At 40.8% G+C, this 18,079-nt stretch overlaps 1 long non-coding RNA gene across 1 annotated transcript; it reads right to left on the bottom strand.

Annotated features, from left to right (window-relative positions):
- Window positions 1-2,583: 2,583 nt before the first annotated feature.
- LOC121081623 lies at window positions 2,584-15,422 on the bottom strand. The gene is made up of 3 exons (XR_005825740.1): window positions 15,230-15,422; window positions 11,657-11,662; window positions 2,584-2,594 (listed from the first exon to the last, which is right to left on the bottom strand). It is a non-coding gene; the product is annotated as an uncharacterized LOC121081623 (long non-coding RNA).
- Between the last annotated feature and the right edge of the window lie 2,657 nt (window positions 15,423-18,079).

Genomic DNA, 18,079 nt, shown 5'->3' with positions numbered 1-18,079 from the left:
TCCTGGACTCTCAGTTTTAGTCCAGGTAATGGATGACATAATCTTAATTTTTTTTAGATGAAATTAAGGTAATCGACTGTTTATGGTTATGTTCCACCAGTAAGTTACAGTTTTGGCACTGGGATTAGGGATAGGAGTCAACCTTTAACACTGGCTTTTAACACAATGCTTTCTAAAATGCCCACCTGCCCTCAAATCACCTGGTTCCTATAGCTAACCCACAGCTAGGATTTCTGCATTTCGTGTGACAGTCTGAGCTAACTATTGATAAGGATTTGATTTTTAATGGTGTGGGTTTTTGTGTAATGGCGTATAATTTAATTTTTAAAAGTGTGTTTAATTATGTTCTTTGCAAAACCCTTGCAAGTTAAGTTAAAATAGCACTCCCATATAGATTGTTAACCTGAAGGTCAGAATAACCCTCACTTTTTGGATGGCAAGAATGCAGACTAATTTTTTTTCCTCTATTGCAACATTAACTAACAGTATTGAAAAGCTTATAATTGCTTCAGCAAGACGCCTGAAACCTTGCTTTAAACCATATTAAAGTATAGTCTTTTTTCTTCAGTGAAGGTAGAATTTTAAAATCTGGCTGAGACCCTCAGTTGTGCTCATGGGTAGCAGATCTGTCCATTTTTTCGGTTTTGCTGTTCTACTATTCACCATATATTAACCAGCCTGCAGGATGTAGTGTCCCAGTTGTAGAGGTTCATAAAGGGACACACACCATTTGGACTTGTGACACCCAGCTTGTCCTTGAAGTACTTCTTCCTTGCAGTGCTACTGTAACCACAAACCTCTTTTTTACCCAATTTGATATGTTTAAGACTACCTGCCTGCTTCAGATCTGCTTTATTGTTTTCTATTATTTTGTTCTTGGGATGATGAAATGGTAAATAAAAAGACAAATCCTTTCTATCCTGTGGCTGTTGCAGAAAAGTCAGCCTGACTATGAAGTAAAGGAGCAAACTGATAGGGAACAGCTAAATGAAGAGTAATATTTAATGCAGATATTAACTCAAGAAGCATTTGTCAGCCTCTACCTAAAATAATTTTATGTACCTGGAGAGTAACAACTAACCAAATGTATATATCCTCAAATGCATAATAGACTGAAAGCTTTAACCCATTTCAGTTAGTAGAAGCTGGTGAGAAAGGATTATTTTTCTCTCTTAATGAATATACACAGAAAATATTTTCTTCAAATCATTTAAAGCTAAAAAAAAAAAAGCACCCAGTTCATCACAGGATGATACCTATGCAAGCTGGATGGAGCTCTCTGGGATGACTGACTCAACATCCATATTAACACAAAAATAATACAGAAAGAACTATGTTGTTAAATAAATATAAAATGGAAATTTGCATGTATCTCAAATCAGCTTTGATTTATTTATTCCAAGATTTCCATTTGTTACTTACAGAATCTTGTTAAGAGAGGCATATAAATGAGAAGTGAAATTTGGCAGTCTATTCAAGGTAAGTTAAGTCTGTTGGTAAGTAAAGTGAAAAAGTGTGCAAAATATAGAAGTTCATTAAACATTTTAGCCTTGGCCCATCTTAAATGTTACCTTTTACCATAAAGCACCAGACTGCTTGTACTTGCTACTGAGTTATGTATTTTACTGTATTTACATATATCACTATTTTAATTCATATTGCCTTACCTAGTTTTCTTCCTAGCAATATAGGGACAAGACTGAAAGAAATAATGTCGGTGTTTCAAAAAGTACATATTTCTCTATGCTCTTTAGAGACTATTTGATCAAAAATATACACATCTCTGTGGCTGATGGGGATCCTCTGTCAGTGCCACAACAGGCTGGGGGGCATAATTACCTCTGTGGGATGTGAAGTCCCGCTTCCTTCCAAAATGAACAGTGGAGCTGAGACATGAAAATGATGTGCAAAGCTTGGATGGCAGCTGCAGCAGTGTGGCAACCTCATCAGGTAGCAGCAACTTGGTAATAAGTGTGCTGTCCCAAAATGCTGGCAAGGCACCTGCCCACACCATGTCCTGTGTAGAGCTTTGCTCTGAGCAAAGATTCACAACAGTTAATGCAATGAGAATATATACATCTCAGCCATTCATCAAATGACTTAGGCCTGTTTTCTCAACCCCTCCTCCTTTACAGCTCATCTCTGAAAAGTAAGACCTTTATTTTACTTCTATTCGTAAACTGCACAATTCAAACCACTTTTATTTGCATGTATATATAAAGAATTCTTAATTTTTTCTCAGACAGAATGTGTCAAAAAGGATGATGTCAAACACTTATAACCAGACAACTTTTACAAATCACTTGATGTATATTTTCTGCAATGTGGAAGCTGCAGTCACCTGTGTACCAGTGACAGGCTACTTCAAAAAATAAAAATGGTGCACACAAAATAGGTGAATATTATTGACAGTTTTTCACAGTTTCTAGAGAAGAGAAGCAAAAATCATAAATTGAGAAGCAGTGTTTTGTTATTTCAGATGCTCACTGCTAGTGTAACTATCAGGGTGGGTATCATTGTGTCCCAATAAACTGCAGAGTGATAAATTATTATTACTTCATTTGATCCAAATTGTGGAATGTAATATTGTAACACTGAAAAACTCTGAAATAATTGTGGATGTTAAGAACGGATACAATCAGTTAGTTTTCAAATTATTGGCATCAATGAAACTTACATTACGTAGAATGAAAGAAATACTGTGTAAAGGAAATTACTAAGCTTTAGAACCTCATATATTAAAGTCTGTCTGTTGCAGCATAAAGGATCTGGTATGAAGTAAGCCCCATATAGTAATTGAATGTGTTCAAAGAAGAGGTAAAAATGTTGATAAAAAGGCTGTAGTAAGAATAAAGATAGTTGTGAAATCTTTTTGTAAAATTGAATTGCATGAAAGGATTTTAATTTAAACAAAAGGAGAAAAATAAGTAAAACTAAATACAAAAAAGAATTATATATTACAAATTAAATTAAAGCACTCCTGAAAGAGAGCAATGAATAGTAATCAATAATTTCACGTTGTATTCACTCAAAGATGGGGGAAATTCAATTAATGTTTAGTCTTGTAAAAAAGTTAAAAAACTAAGTTTTGTTTCTTTTTGTATGAAAAAAAATCACGTAATTCTACAGGAGAAGATTTAATAAATATCCTTTACATGGATATTAGAGGAATTTATTGGTTGCTAAGTTACTAGAGAAAAAAATAATCCTGTGGGTGAGTATTTTCTGGACTATGTTGCAATGGCATATTGTATTTGGCTATGAATGCACAGACATGGAGAGTATTTGTGAAGTCTGTGGAAGACTGTCCAAATTTTTGAGGCCAAGAACTGTAATTATTTCAGGCTACACATAGGAGAAGGGTACCAGCAAATCATACTTCTCAAGCGTGAAGCAGATGCTGGCCTTAAGCGAGTGAATCTAATAGCTGAAACATTCAGAATTTATTTTCATCTCATAGGTATGTTCTCAAGTCTTTTTTCAATCTGTGGGAAACAGGGAGGGGAAGTGACCTAGTGGAATGGTGGACAACTAATAATAAAAGTGAGCTACAGTCCTTTAATCAACTCTTAATAAATGTGACAACACTCATATCAAGGCCTATTGCATTTAAGTCCTGAAAAGTATGAAGTACTTCAGAGAAACAAACAAACAAAAGCCCAAGAAACAATCAAACAAACAACAAAAAAAGCAATTACTATTTTTATTATCTATTAGGTTTACAGTTTCTTCAAAGAAATAAACAAAAGCAGGTCTGTACCTATACTTCCAGTGAAAACTAGGAGAGCATTTTCAGTAAGTCTCTTCTCATCAGTAGCCTGATCTTTATCTTTCTCCTTTTGATTCCTCATTATTGAAGTATCTGAGCACTTCTTAAAATCCATACATCCTCAGAACATCCATATTAGGCAGAAAATTCTTGCCATCACCCATCTTAACGCAAAAGACCACTTATCAAGGTTATTGGAAGTAGACTTGAATCCTTGGTATTGATTCAACTTTTTGATAGGAATAGAAACCAGACCTGTGGTGGAATGTTTCCTTTTAAATTTGTCTTATGTTCTTTCTTTTTGGTGTCCCCCCCCTGTCCGTCCGCCCCCATCCCCCCCCGTCCCCATCCCCCCCCAGTTATCCAAAGATGATTTTTAAAACAGGTGCATGCATTGAAGTAGGTTGACATATATTAGGGAACTTAGTCCTTGGCACTTAGCTGCTGCTGCTGCACTAAGGCTCCCTGTGTCTATTCGATTAGATATTTGCTGCAGTGCGTGACCTGGTAGCATCAGGATGTAGCTACAGCATGTGGCTCTCTGCTGGAAGCAGGTTTGGAGAGGGGCCAGCAGCTTAGCTTTTCCATCAGCCCTGCTTCAGTGTGGCCGTAAGAAGGACAGCAATGCCATCCCACTGTACATCTGAGCTGCATTCTCCAATCTTTGTTCTTGTATATGTATATGTATATGTACATGTATATGTACATCTACGTGTATATGTATGTGTATATGTATGTGTTTGCATGTCTGGGCAGCTCTCTGACCTGCACCAACAAACTAAACTTTATGTTACATCTCTGAGACCAGGAGAACATAAAAAGACACTTCTAAACCTGTCAAGACATCAGGATTCACTTCAAATTATTCTGTGTTTTCATGAAAGAGAAATAAGATACATTTTATTAATATTGATATTTTTTTTCTGAACATGTAAGACCCAACTTCCCATCTCTTGTCTTGCAGCAAAACTCCTGAAAACAGTTTTTTCTTATGAAGCCTGTATTTTATTGTCCTTGTAAGTTCATAGCTCCTCAGGGCAACATTTTACAAGAACAGAAAGTGTCTGAGGCCAAGAAAAACAAGAATGGAATTTCTGGAAGAAAAAATTACATCCACAGCTTTTACAAACGTTGGGACCCAAGTGTCTGTGCCTTTCTAAAGGATCATATGGTTCAATTAGAGACAGATTACTTGCTGTGTTTGCTGTATCACTGTTGCTCTTGAACTTTTATTTATGTCTGTCTAGGACAAGCTGAAGCATTAATTCTCTGTGTTCTGTGAACAGTATGTTGTACAACATTAGTAGTTACCAATTCTTTCAAATCAAAGTTGCATAAATGTTTCAATTCACAGTGTCTTAATACCTGATAACACTTTCCAGAATAGATGATAAAAAAGTATAAATTCTTAAGACCGTTTTTGCTCAAACCTGTTTGCTACTTTATGGTCACATTCAGACTTGATATAGGTAACTGTGTTTGTGAGTGTGCCCTAATTTCTGGCAAATTTATACTCAACAAGAACAAAGGCAAACTGTCCTGTCATACAAGGTAGAGAGAGATACATTAAAACTAACAGACCAGAAAGGGGGCTGAAACGGAAGCAGTTCTTAAAATGACAGTTTAATGAAAGCAGTGTGGAGATGCTCTCAGACTGATGGAAAACATCTGTCCTCAACCATTTATGAGTGATAGAAAGTTGCAAGACACTTCAAGACTTTTTTACCAGTATGGGTGTATCAGCAGTAGGTCAGGCATGACCTTTAGTATCATAGCAGTGGCAGTCCACAACACAAAACATTTCAGATGATCTGTAGATCCTGTATTGGTCCTTCTGGGCTACAGGAATCTTTCAAAAGTATTACATGTCACCATTTATGGATTTATAATTAAGTTACAACTTGCATTTCTGTTTTAAATAAAAACCTAAGAGTGTAAAAGACTATCGTGAAATATGACATATCGTAGTAATGTTGTGCAGGAGATAGGAAAATGAGAGCCTTAATGGCATTACATAAATCTAGCACATTACCTATCATTGTTTCTGAATCCATAAATACTAACTACAAACTGTGATGAAAGTGATTTGTCATATTCTTACAGATTTCCTCAGTTTGCTGATGTTTGTTTAATGGTTTCAAGGAATGTTTCTTACTTTCCATTTTTGCTTAGTATTTTATAGTCCCTGTTGCATTTTCAGAGCAGTTTTACATATCCAAATTCTGTCCTCATTGTAACCCAAAAGAACCTTAATTGACAGTAGCAACAAGTTAGGCGCTACTTTATATTCGTTTTTTACACTACGATATCAATGGTGTCTCACTGTCAATGTACATAAAATCATTTGCAATTTTAGCAGAACCATTCATGCTGCTGTGGTCAAGGGTATGCCATTACTTCAAGTTTAAAATCCTCTGATATAACTGAACAGTGCAAATTTGCTTCAGGCAGATGGCACAGAGGTTCTCAGATTCTATTTTTTCTTCCCAGAATGTGAAACTAATTGTTCATTTTTTTGTGTTGCAAGAGGAAAAGGAAAAAAAAATCAAGGAAGAAGTTTGGAACAATTTGAAAGTGGCTCAAGTAAGTACTGTCAGAAAATGAATCTGTGCAGATGATAAGTTTGTGATTTATGAACAAAACTCTTGGGAGACATTACTAATTAAATAGAATAGGCAGTGGGGACACTTTCCTGGAAAACTGCTTGAGTCTTAGCGTGAGTAGGTAGTGTCATTTTGTTTATAATGTAGCACGTTTTAAACATTTTCGCATACATGTTTCTGAGTTGACTTCACTGGGACTGGTGGCAGAGGTGCACTCCTGAGAAGAGCTGGCATCTGAATCTTGTTGGCAGGTTGCTTTCTCTATTCCTCTGTTTGTTTTTTATATGTTGTAGTGCTATATTGAAAATATATAATCTAAAGAGTGACAGAAAGCACTTTCTTTTATTTTTTCTCTTTCTTCTTTTTTGGTTTTGCATTGAAAAGATCCAGAGGTTCTAAACTTGTGTGTGTGGCTGGCCACACCTTTTCCCCTGTGAAGTATAGGGGATTAGCAAGATTTTACAGCTACAAGAACCCTTGAAAAAAAGCTTTACCAGTTCCTCAAAAAAACCCACCCCTTTTCAGTTGAAGTTTATTTTAGTTTTCTGTGCTCTAGCATGGGAGGAAGTCTGATGAGCCTTAGGAACTGGAAAGTTCTCATGTTACTAGTAAAAGGAGAGGTTTTGCACTGTAGTAGCAGCTACAGGTTATGTATTAAAACTCCTTCATATTAGATTTTATACAAACACAGAAAAAAAAATAATCCAGCAATCTGTGCCCTGCAAAGATAGGAAATGAGAAGTCTGAGAAAAGTACAAGACAGTACTGGTACCATAATTTGAGAAAAAAACATATGCTATACACTCATTCTTTAAAAAAAAATACTATAATATCTTGCCATATCTTAAATCAGTATAATTTCCAAACTTTCAGGCTTACTGTATTTGGTGTAGGTGCCCAGGTGCTAGCAGCAGGGACGCTGCAGGGGTGGGGGTGGAGGTGGGGGGCAGGGAGGCGGAGATGGAGGAGGTGGTGGTGCTGCTGTTGCTGTAGCACATTGGTGTGCGGTGCCAGAGCTGACATACTCCTAAAGGGACTGCTTTGTGTTGAGGACACACGCAGTAGAGGAAAAGAGTGATAAGAAAGGGGATGCAGAGAGAAACCACGATGTCCTGATTATAACTCCCCCTGCACAACTTGTTACCGTACTAGGGGGTGTCCGGGCACTGGGAGGAGAGTATCTGCTGCTTTAAGGGTGTCCGATCACGGGCCTTTTTCAATGCAAAAAGGGATATTGAGAAAAAGAGGAAGCCGTAAATGAGAATACAGAGAAGCACAGATCTGACAGATAAGTGATAAGGGATGCAATGATCATAAAAAGCTGATGACCTGCAGTAACTGGTAGGGCCATGTAAGAAGGCAAGGACGTTTATTCCAGCCAGGTTATCTTTGTTGCTGACCCGCTCGGCTGGGAAACTCTGGGAACAGGGGGACGCCACAACCCGCAGCAGCCCAGGGCACACACCGCTGACAACGCGGACGCGCAGACAAGGACGAGGAGCGCGCCTCGCTGTCGCGGCAGCTGCCGGGCTGCCACGAAACTGCAGCTGCCGCTTTGGGGACGCCCCACGTCCCCGTGCGGCTGCCCCGCCCCCAGCCCGGGGGTGTGTGGTGTGTGGTGTGGGTGGGGTGGGGGAGTGTGGGTGGGGGTGTGGGGGTGTGGGGGGGTGGGTGGGGGGGTGGTGGGGTTGGGGGGGGTGGGGGGGTGTGGGGGGGGGGTGGGGGGTTGGGGGGGGGGGGGGGGGGGGGGGGGGGGGGTGGTGGGGGGTGGGGGTGGGGGTGGGGGTGCGTGTGTGTGCGCCCCACGTGTGTGTGTGGGGGTGGGGTGGGGGGTGGGGGTGTGTGTGGGGGTGGTGGGGGGTGTGTGTCTGTGCCCCACCCGTGTGTGTGTGTGTGTGCCCTGTGTGTGCACCCCCGAGGAGTGGGGGTGTGGGGGTGCGCCCCCGGTGTGTGTGTGTGGGGTGTGCGTAGGTGTGGGTGTGTGTGTGTGCGTGTGTGGGGGGGCTGGGGTGGGTGTGCCCCCAGTGTGTGTGTGCGTGCCCCCAGTGTGTGTGTGTGTGTCCCCAGTGTCTGTGTGTGCCCCCGGGGTCTGCGTGCCCGGTGTGTCACCGCTATGTCACTCGGCGCCACTCCTGGCTGCCCTGCCAGCGGGGTGACGCCACCCGCGTCCCTCGGCCTGGGCAGGGACCCCGGCAGCGGGCCGGGCCCGGCGGGGGGCGGGAGCCGCCCCGGACGGGAGGGGGCAGCCGCTCGTGTGTCCCTTACAGGGACTGAGCGTGACCTGCCTTGATGGTCAGGTGGGGGGAGAGGAGCCTGAAGGAGAGCTGCTGAGCCCAGGAAAGGAGGAGTAATGCTCTCCCTAGGTGTGTAAATGTTTGTGCTTTTCTGGTTTTACTTCCTCATACCTCAGTCAGTACCTATATATTAATTTCAGTTGCCAATGAATTTAATTAAATTCCCCAAGTCAAATCTGTTTTGCCTGTGACAGTCAGTGATTATTTTGACCTGTCAGTCTTGCTTTTCTTGCCCTTCCTAATCTTTCCTCTCACCCCTGTCTCGCAGTGGCAGGGATAACAAGGGGTGTCTTGGCTGCCAGCTGCCAGCCCACCACACCTACGGTCAGATATACCAATCATTTTACTTGGCTAGATAAAATATACATGTATACCTAAGAATTTGAATATTGCTCTAAATTCTTAGCAAGAAGTTAAACCTCACTGTTGATGCAAGTTATTTGTCCTGGTCTGCTGGCCATTTTTGCCAACTGAGAAGTTCTGGTTCAAAGAAACACAGGCTTCTCTTTTGCGTATGGTGTAATTCTTTGTATTCCCCTAGCCAAATGGAAAACTGTAAGATCCACTGAAAGCATTTCTGAAGTCACAGAATGTTGTTCACTCAGCCCTTCAGTTTCAGCCCCTAGTGAAAACAAAAATGCTTACAGCTGAGATGTGATATCAAGCTCCAGAATTAAAAACAATGGGTGAAAGCCTAGGGTCACTGAAATCAGAGATCAGACTAACTCCACAGAGCCAGAAGCTTTACACCATTTTGCTAATTCCTTAATAGAAGATAATGAACAAAGACATTCTGTTGTGTCTAAGGAAGATAGGTCACAGATTCAGTTCAATTACAGATTAGCTCACAAGCCAATGCTAATACTACTGGTACTAGTGGGGTAAAATTTTCACTATATTCAAGTGAAATCTCTGCAAAAGCAGAAAAATCTTAAACTAGAAGAGTTCCTTAGACAATTATGGTATATAAAGCAAACAGAAACTAACACAGACAGCTGGAACAAACCATCATTGTCATGATGAAGGATGAACATAGCTGCAGAGAAATGAAAACATGTTTCTTCTAAGGTAAATATGAAGAAACGGAAGGAGGAAAATGCACAGGTGAATATTATGCACATATAGACACAAAACTGAAACATCAAAATATAGTCAGCTCCCTAATAAACATTGGAAAAGCAGACTTATTTGCCTATGTTTGTAGAAAAAGCTTTCCCTTTGACATTAGTCATAACCTATATCCAGAAGAGAAAGAAAGAAGAAAAAAAAAAAAAAGACATTTTTAATTTGAAGGAAGCCCCATAAATATGTTGCACGTTCAGCACTCTGCCAGAATACTCCCCTGATGTTCATTCAGTTGAAAATACACAATTGCAGTGTCCTTTCTCATTGTGCCAACAGGCACTGTAATGATCCAGCGATCAAGTAGATTTTAGCCTCATCAGAAAATATAAGGATATATTTTTTTGGGGGTAGAGTGATGTTGTAAAGGTATGTCTTTAGAGCCAAATTTAACCCTGATTTAGGAGACACTACTGGGATTTACCCACTAAAGGTTAAAGACTGAAAGTATCTTTTGTATGCTCATCCTCCTGTGTGTTCCCTGCCTGTTTGTAAGTGAGCAGCAGGGTTCTTCTGAAAGGTTATATTTGTTGTAATAGATTTCTTCAGAAATCTCCATTTATAAACATTATTGTTTGGGGCACTATGTTGTACATTTGGAGGATGTGCAGCATGTCAGAGGGCTTTTGCACTGTGAATGCTGTCTGCTCATTGCTGGGAGCTCTGGCTGATTAAAACAAGACTGTTGTACCTTGCAGGTCTAGGGTGAGTCCTAGATCAGTCAATGATCTAATGCATAAATAGAGGGATCAGCATGGGTCTTTCATTAAGAACCTGTCGGAGATGCTAGCTGCTGCCCTAGCTACCTGGCAATGTGCTGACAGCTAGAGCAATTGCCTAGGAACAGGAGAAAAAAAAAACTGACTTAGGCAAAGTCTCTGAGCTGCAAGCAGACATCAGAATTTGAAGTTCCTAAAATTCAGCAACAAAGTTTTTAAGCAAAGTTCTCAGACTAAAAATAGGAAAGCTGTGTAACTAGAAATATGTGACTCTGTTTTTTAAATCACTGCTGAACAAGATCCCTTAGCAGTTGAGCAAGTTTCCATACAATGTATAATCCATGCAAAGGAAATAAAAAATAAAAAGACTAAATAAAGGGGAACTATTCATATTTAAGTTGGCCAGAGGGAAAGCCAAAAACACTCCTTAATACAGAACTTGAAGAGAAGCCTGACCCCCACAGAGTGTGAGAAAAAGCAAATCTGGCCATCATTTCAAGTGCTGGAGGCACTTTTCTGAAGGCTGTGTAAAATAACTTTGCAAACCACTGGGTATAAGGATGTGCCACACTTAATCTAAACCTTTGGTTATTTCAAGTTTTCTAGCCTCCAGGCAATGGCAAATCTTTCTGTAACAACTTATGCAGGGTGAAACTCAGATCATACACAAGAGATAGTGGCTTACACAAGGGAATGGTTTGTTTGCCATCATAACAATGATACTTCCTGCCTATTTAAGCACACCTGTGGTGTCTAGCTAGAACGGGAAAATGTACATAGCAGTAGAGCCTTCTTGCAGAATTGTATGTACAATCTGCCTTAATTTTTTCAAGCACACTAAGCAGCCCTTAGCAGTGTTTGGCTTCTAGGCATCTCTTAGTAGGTTGACCTCTTTACATTTAAATAAGTTGGTTTGCTTAAAAGTAGGATGCTCTTTCTATCCAAAGTTCAGCTAGTTCCTGCACCTGATGGCAAATGTCACCAAAAAATTCAGTAAATGCAAACCCTACATGGACGTGGTTTCTACTTAGATGCCACTAGCTATTGCTATGTTTCACATTAGAGAAGACATGCATAAAATCCAACAGTTTTGGTTGAACCTTGATTTTTTTTTCCACTCTGTAAAAAACTTACTTTGAAAATCAATACTCAATACTCATCTGTCAAGCAGACATAATTAGTACAGGTGACGAAAGTGAGGGAAAGGAGGAAAATAATGTGGGGAAGGAAGGATGACTACCTAATATACAAATGCGCACCAATTTTTGTACCATTGCCTTTGACTGCTGGTAGCTAGAATTTCTGGTGTGCCCAGCCAGTGATAGGAAGGAATGATACAGGAGTCAGGAGAAAAAAGTGTGACTTCCAGGCAAAACAAGTACCTGTAGTGAATTCTGTAGTGTTTTTTTCAGAAGCAACAGTCTCCTCCTCTTTAAAAGCTGTTTCAATTCTATTAGAAAATCAATGCTTCGATGAAGAGCACCTCTATGGCTGTAAACAGGTATTTTCTTTAAAGTATGCACAAATACTGTACTTCTGAAAAAAATACAGCCCATTTTCATCCAAATATTGAGAGCCTTCGATCCTGCTGTAGTCTTAGCAGAAACTTGAATGGCTAGGTAGCATCAGTTTCTAAAAATGTCTTCTTTCTGCCATACATCACTTGGAAGGAACATTTCCTCTTTCTGATATTTAGCAGTGCTTGCATACGTATGTTCCTTTCAAAGACTGGGCTAAAGTCTGTGTCAGGTTTAAATAGAAACTATCTAGTTGCAGAGCTAACAGTAATGGTTAGCCTGGAGAACATGAGCTTTATCTACAGCAACATTGTGTCCCCTGAATTAACTATTTTACAGCTTGGGCTGTCATACGTATAGAAGTTGTCTGAAGTTGTCTTTGATTACAGGCCTGGCAAGCACAAATACATATGAGAGATGTTGGACTTCGGCTGCTGAGCACCTGTGCTATATGCTCTGTACACCATCACTTTCTCCAGGACACTTCAGAACCTTGTAAAGGCACAGTTCGCCATTTCTCCACTCCCCACTCTATGCTCAGCTGCAGTTTTCAAAGGTTAGGAGGGCTGTTGAAGTAATTGATCTAATTCTGCTTTGGTTACAATACCAGAGAAAATCCAGCTGACTTTATTGGAAGTAGAATCACTGTTGTAATAAAGATAGAAAAGAGGGAAAGTGTTGTGTTAGGAAACCTAATCCTTTTACCAGCTTATGTAGAGTTATTTCTGACAGGAAAAGCATAGGTTGCTACACTGATCAAAAATATAAGCTTAGTTTTATTTGCACCTAGGTCTGCAGGAGGAATCTGAATGTGTGAATAAAACTGCATGTGGAGTGTGATGTCTTTATTTAAGTTTGGCTATAGGAATGCTGTGATCTTAATGATCACATCATACCAAGACGAGGTATTAAATCAAATGTCTTGTCTAGTTTGCAGTTGTAATGATTTGCCCAGAGGGTCTTTGTGTGTGGTAATTGCATACCATCCTTTCACAGTGGAAACAATGTTTGGGAATGAATACTTGAGATGTCCAGAATGTTTACTGAGGGAACAGAAGTAATTGTAGAATCAATATCTCCTTTAAAACTAAAGGTGGCATTGGCTAATATTTTATACAGAGAAATAGTTATACTGCATAAGAAAACTGATTAAAAGCACATACCTCTTGTAAATTTGATGAATCAACCCGCATTGTACTGCCTGAAGACAAGGCGAAGGATTTAGAGAGTCTCTAAGCATGTGAAATTGACGTATAGTATTTCAAGCTGAAAATAAAAGCACTTTTGGAACCCTCTTTGGGAATCAAAAGCTATTTGGAAGAGATGGGATCCACCTGACTATGTAGAGCAAAGCTATCTTTGCCAACAGCCCAGTATGGCTGGTAAGAATCCTAGTAGTGAGAGCTTTAACCCAGGAATGGCTGGAGAGGGAGAGATTTCTCAGATGAAGAAGCTGTGAGTGGGTTAGGCAAGCCAAAGGCGTGGGGTGATGGGAGTAGAGGGGACATAGTAATCAACAAAAGAGAAGTGCCATCTCTTTGAGCGTAGGCATAAAGAAGGAGGTGCCTGCAGAACAGCCTTGTGGGGAAAGCTCTCAAGCCTGTACTGGGGAATCAGCACACCCGGGTGCTTCTTTGTGGTGGGTTGACACTGTCTGGATGGCAAGTGCCCACCAAGCTGCTCTGTCACTCTGCCTCAGCTGGACAGGAAGAGAAAAATATAATGAAAGGCATGTGGGTTAACATAAGGACAGGGAGATCTCTCATCAGTTACCATTATGGGCAAAACACGCTCAGCTTGGGAAAATCAATTGAATTTATTGCCAATCAAATCAGAGCAGGATAATGAGAAATAAATTAAAAAAAATATCTTAAACCACATTCCTTTTCCATGCACCATTCCCTTCTTTCCAGGCTCTACCTCCTCCCAGCAAGCAGCACAGGGGACCTGGAGATGGGGGTTGTAGCCTGCCGCGATTGAGAGACGGAGACCCGGTCAGGTGGAATCAGATCAGATCTGCTTTATTGTTCTTAACATGCTTCTTTTATAAGGCTGCATACATAGTCTAAGATTATCGTGCACAAAGCTCATTGGTTACATATTGCAAAAGTGATTACATATTGCAAAAGCTAAGTTTCTTATTCGCTGTTCCTTTTCACTCTGCTTACTTCGTTTCCTAGGGTTACAAGTTCTGCTTCGGTACTTTCCATTGTATGCCTCAATCTTATGCTTGCTGACAGTTTCGGTTATAACCGGACCTACATTCTGTTTTGTATAACCACAGGCCTCAAGGTCGCAGTGCCCTTGTGGCCTAAACCTCCACTAGTTGTATTGCGTTATGTTCTTTCTCTTGCAGTCCGTTCTTCATGAGTTCCCACAGACCTCCCTCAATTAGATAAGTTTCACTGGAGGTCTTGGACAAATCATTCCCTTCATTTCCCCCTTCTTGTTGCACCATAAGAACTCGTTTTACAGAGTTGGCTATCAGCTTCTGTAAGCATTGCATAACACACGGCAAAAGCAAAACTAACAATAACACTATTATTATTACAACAGCTATTTTTTCCAAAATTGTAATCCACCATCCAGACAAACCTAATGAAGATAACCAATCTGTAAAAGGATCACTACTTTCTCGAAGTTTTTTCATATTATCCCTTAAAATAGAAAGTTGTTTGTGTATTGATTGGGAGTGATCAGAAAGGTTCATACAGCACATCCCTTCAAACTCATCACATCCGTGCCCTTGTGCTAAAAGTAGAAAATCTATTGCGGCACGATTTTGTAACAGGGCATGTCTTATTCCTTGGACGTCACTGGCCAATTCAGACAAAACATTTGTCGTTATATTAACCTGTTTTCCGGTCCAACATGCTAATTTCCTTAGTTGTGTCAGTGCTTGTGCTGTAGCTATCCCGGGGGCAAATATGCTAGCTAAAATAACTTCAGGAGGATTCCAGAGTTCCACATTATCCTTACAATCATTGCCTAGTTCTACCAGAGCTCTTTTACTGTGGTGAGAACTTGAAGTACGATTGGCTTGAAAGATGTTAGTAATGCTTGGTGTAAACAGCGTTAAACGGCCAACATAACAAGGCCCTCCCTTAGCACTTCGAGGAATTCCTTGCCAAGCTCGATCACCACAAATTAAAAACATGCCCTCTGGTAGCCGCCCTGCGTTGGACGTGACTGCTGTAAGGCTAACATTCTTTTGACAATATGCTGTCACGTTGTATGGCTTATATGATGTGACATCAACGGGATCATCTTGACTAGTATGAGAATTAAACCAAAAACATAGATCTGAGGGGGCAGAGCCTAAGAGGTTAAACTCCTATATTTCTCTAGTTGTGGTACACAGAGAGCTATTGCATGACATAAAGGGGGAAGAAGCGTTCACGGAATGGTCGCACGTTCTTTGCTGGGATCCATCGGGGGCCTCTCTCTGTGGAAACACAAGCATAGCCTCTGCCCCACGTGACAAGGGGATAAGGCCCCATTATCTTACCCGTTTCTGGATCACGGACCAGTACAGGAGCTTTAACTCGCATCTCGAGTGAAGCATTTGTGTTAAAATGTCGGATTATTGGAGGATTGCTGTCTAATAAAGAACAATTCAAAAAGTTAAAAACATATAAGGCTTTCTGTAATCGTTCTTCAGGAGTAACAACTCCTATTCCCCCTTTTTGTTGTTGTAGTAAACGTTTTAATGATTGATGGGAGCGTTCAATTAAAGATTGGCCTGTAGGAGAATGAGGGATGCCAGTAGTGTGAGTTACACCCCAAGATTCAAAAAATGTTTTCATTGCTTTAGAGACATAAGCAGGACCATTGTCTGTTTTGATTTGTACCGGGATACCCAATGTAGCAAAAGCACGCATAAGATGCTTACGGACATCACGTGCTTTTTCTCCTGTATGACAAGAAGCAAATAAGGCACCTGAAAAGGTGTCAATAGAAGAGTGGATATATTTCAAATTGCCAAACTCTGAATAGTGGGTAACATCGGTTTGCCACAACTGTAAACTTTGTAGTCCTCGAGGGTTGACTCCGCCTGCAACAGACGGAAAAGAATATCTTTGGCAGTCAGGGCACGTAGCAATAATGTTAGATGCTTGCTGGGAGGTAAGGCCAAACTGTCTTTTAAGGCCTCCAGCATTTTGGTGGAAAAAAGAATGGCTGAGTCTAGCTTGAGCTACACGATCTGGTAACACTTGTACCGGTAATGTCAAAAGATCAGCTCGGCGATTACCTTCTGCAATGAAGCCAGGTAGAGAAGTGTGCGATCTGACATGCATAACAAAATAGGGGTAAGGGCGAGAGTCCAGAAGAAAAACGAGTTCTTGTAATAAAGCAAATAAGTCAAAGTGCGGAATGTCACGCAACACAGATGCTTCAGCTCGCTCAACTATTCCTGCAACATAAGCTGAATCAGTGATAACATTAACTGGCGTTGACCATTTTCGAAAGACTCGAACTATCGCAGCCAGTTCCACTATCTGAGGGGAGCCAGGGACTGTTTTAACGTCTGAATCCCAACGCTCACGTTGGTCGTCCCACCATACTATAACTGATTTGTGTGATTTTCCAGATCCATCTGTAAATACAGTAAGGGCTTGCAATGGTTGATCACTTCGTTTTGGTTTAGAAGTTATACAAAAATTAGCATTAAGCAGCTTATGTGAAGGTGGGTGGGATGTAATCTGGCCTATATAACCTGCTAATGCTAACATAAAAATGTCTGATTGTTGATAAAGCCATTGCAGATAAATGGTTGTCACAGGTAAACAAATATAAGCAAAGTCAGTTCCTGATAACATCAACAACCGTTGCCTGGCCTTAATTATCAGGTGAGCAAACATCTCGTGTTGTGTTACAATAGTTTTTGTAGACTGGTTAGATAAAAAGACCCACTCGATAATCAACAACGGATCCGATTTTTGTGGATCCCATTGAAATATTAACGCATAGGGTTGTCGAGCTGGGTTCAAAACGATTAAAGAAAAAGCGAGATTGGGATCACATCGGTGTGCTTGTCTAGAAGCAATGGCTGTAGCAACTTTCTGTAACGAGGTAACAGCCTCAGGGTTAAGACGGCGTTGAGAACGTAAATCTGTGTCTCCCTTGAGCAACTCAAACAAAGGGCTCAAATCTGCATTAGAAATCCCTAGCAAAGGCCGAACCCAATTAATTGTTCCTAACAACTTTTGTGCATCGTGTAAATTTCTTACATCAGTCTGTATCTGCAAAGGTTGAGGAACTATGGTTTGGGCTCTTATGCGCCAGCCCAGATATTTCCACGGGGGTGTTTTTTGAATTTTTTCTGGCGCAATACAGAGGCCTGCCGAGTTAACGGCCGCCGTGACAAGGGCTACAGCTTTCTCCATGACCATGTGATGTTGTGCAGCCACTAGGATATCATCCATATAATGATACAATAGGACATCAGGCATTGTGATTCGGACAGGGCTAAGTACCTTAGCTACATACCATTGACATATTGTCGGGCTATTTTTCATTCCTTGTGGCAACACAACCCACTGATATCTCTGCAATGGAGCTTGCATATTGACGCTAGGAACTGAAAAAGCAAATTTAGGAGCATCATCTGGATGCAAGGGGATATTAAAAAAGCAATCTTTGAGATCAATAACAGTTAAATGCCAATCTCTGGGAATCATTGTAGGAGACGGGAGTCCAGGTTGCAAGGCCCCCATAGTTTCCATGGCGTCATTGATTTTTCTAAGGTCATGGAGCAAGCGCCACTTGCCAGTCTGTTTTCGGATAACAAAAACAGGAGAATTCCAAGGGCTGGTAGAAGGCACAATGTGTCCCTTTTCGAGTTGTTCTGTGACCAGGTCCTGAAGGGCGCGAAGCTTTTCTAAAGGTAGGGGCCATTGATCCACCCAAATGGGAGCATCAATTTTCCAGGTTAATTTAAGGGTGTCGCGCATTTCAATGGCCCCACCTAAAAATGGGTACGAATTGTCATTCCCCACTGTGATAGCACGTCTCGTCCCCATAAAACCATGGGAACAGGTAACACAAAAGGTTT

This window comes from Falco naumanni, chromosome Z (genome assembly GCF_017639655.2).
Source record: "Falco naumanni isolate bFalNau1 chromosome Z, bFalNau1.pat, whole genome shotgun sequence".
In the NCBI taxonomy this organism is placed as follows: Eukaryota; Metazoa; Chordata; class Aves; order Falconiformes; family Falconidae; genus Falco; species Falco naumanni.
This window is presented reverse-complemented; position numbering and strand designations above follow the sequence as displayed.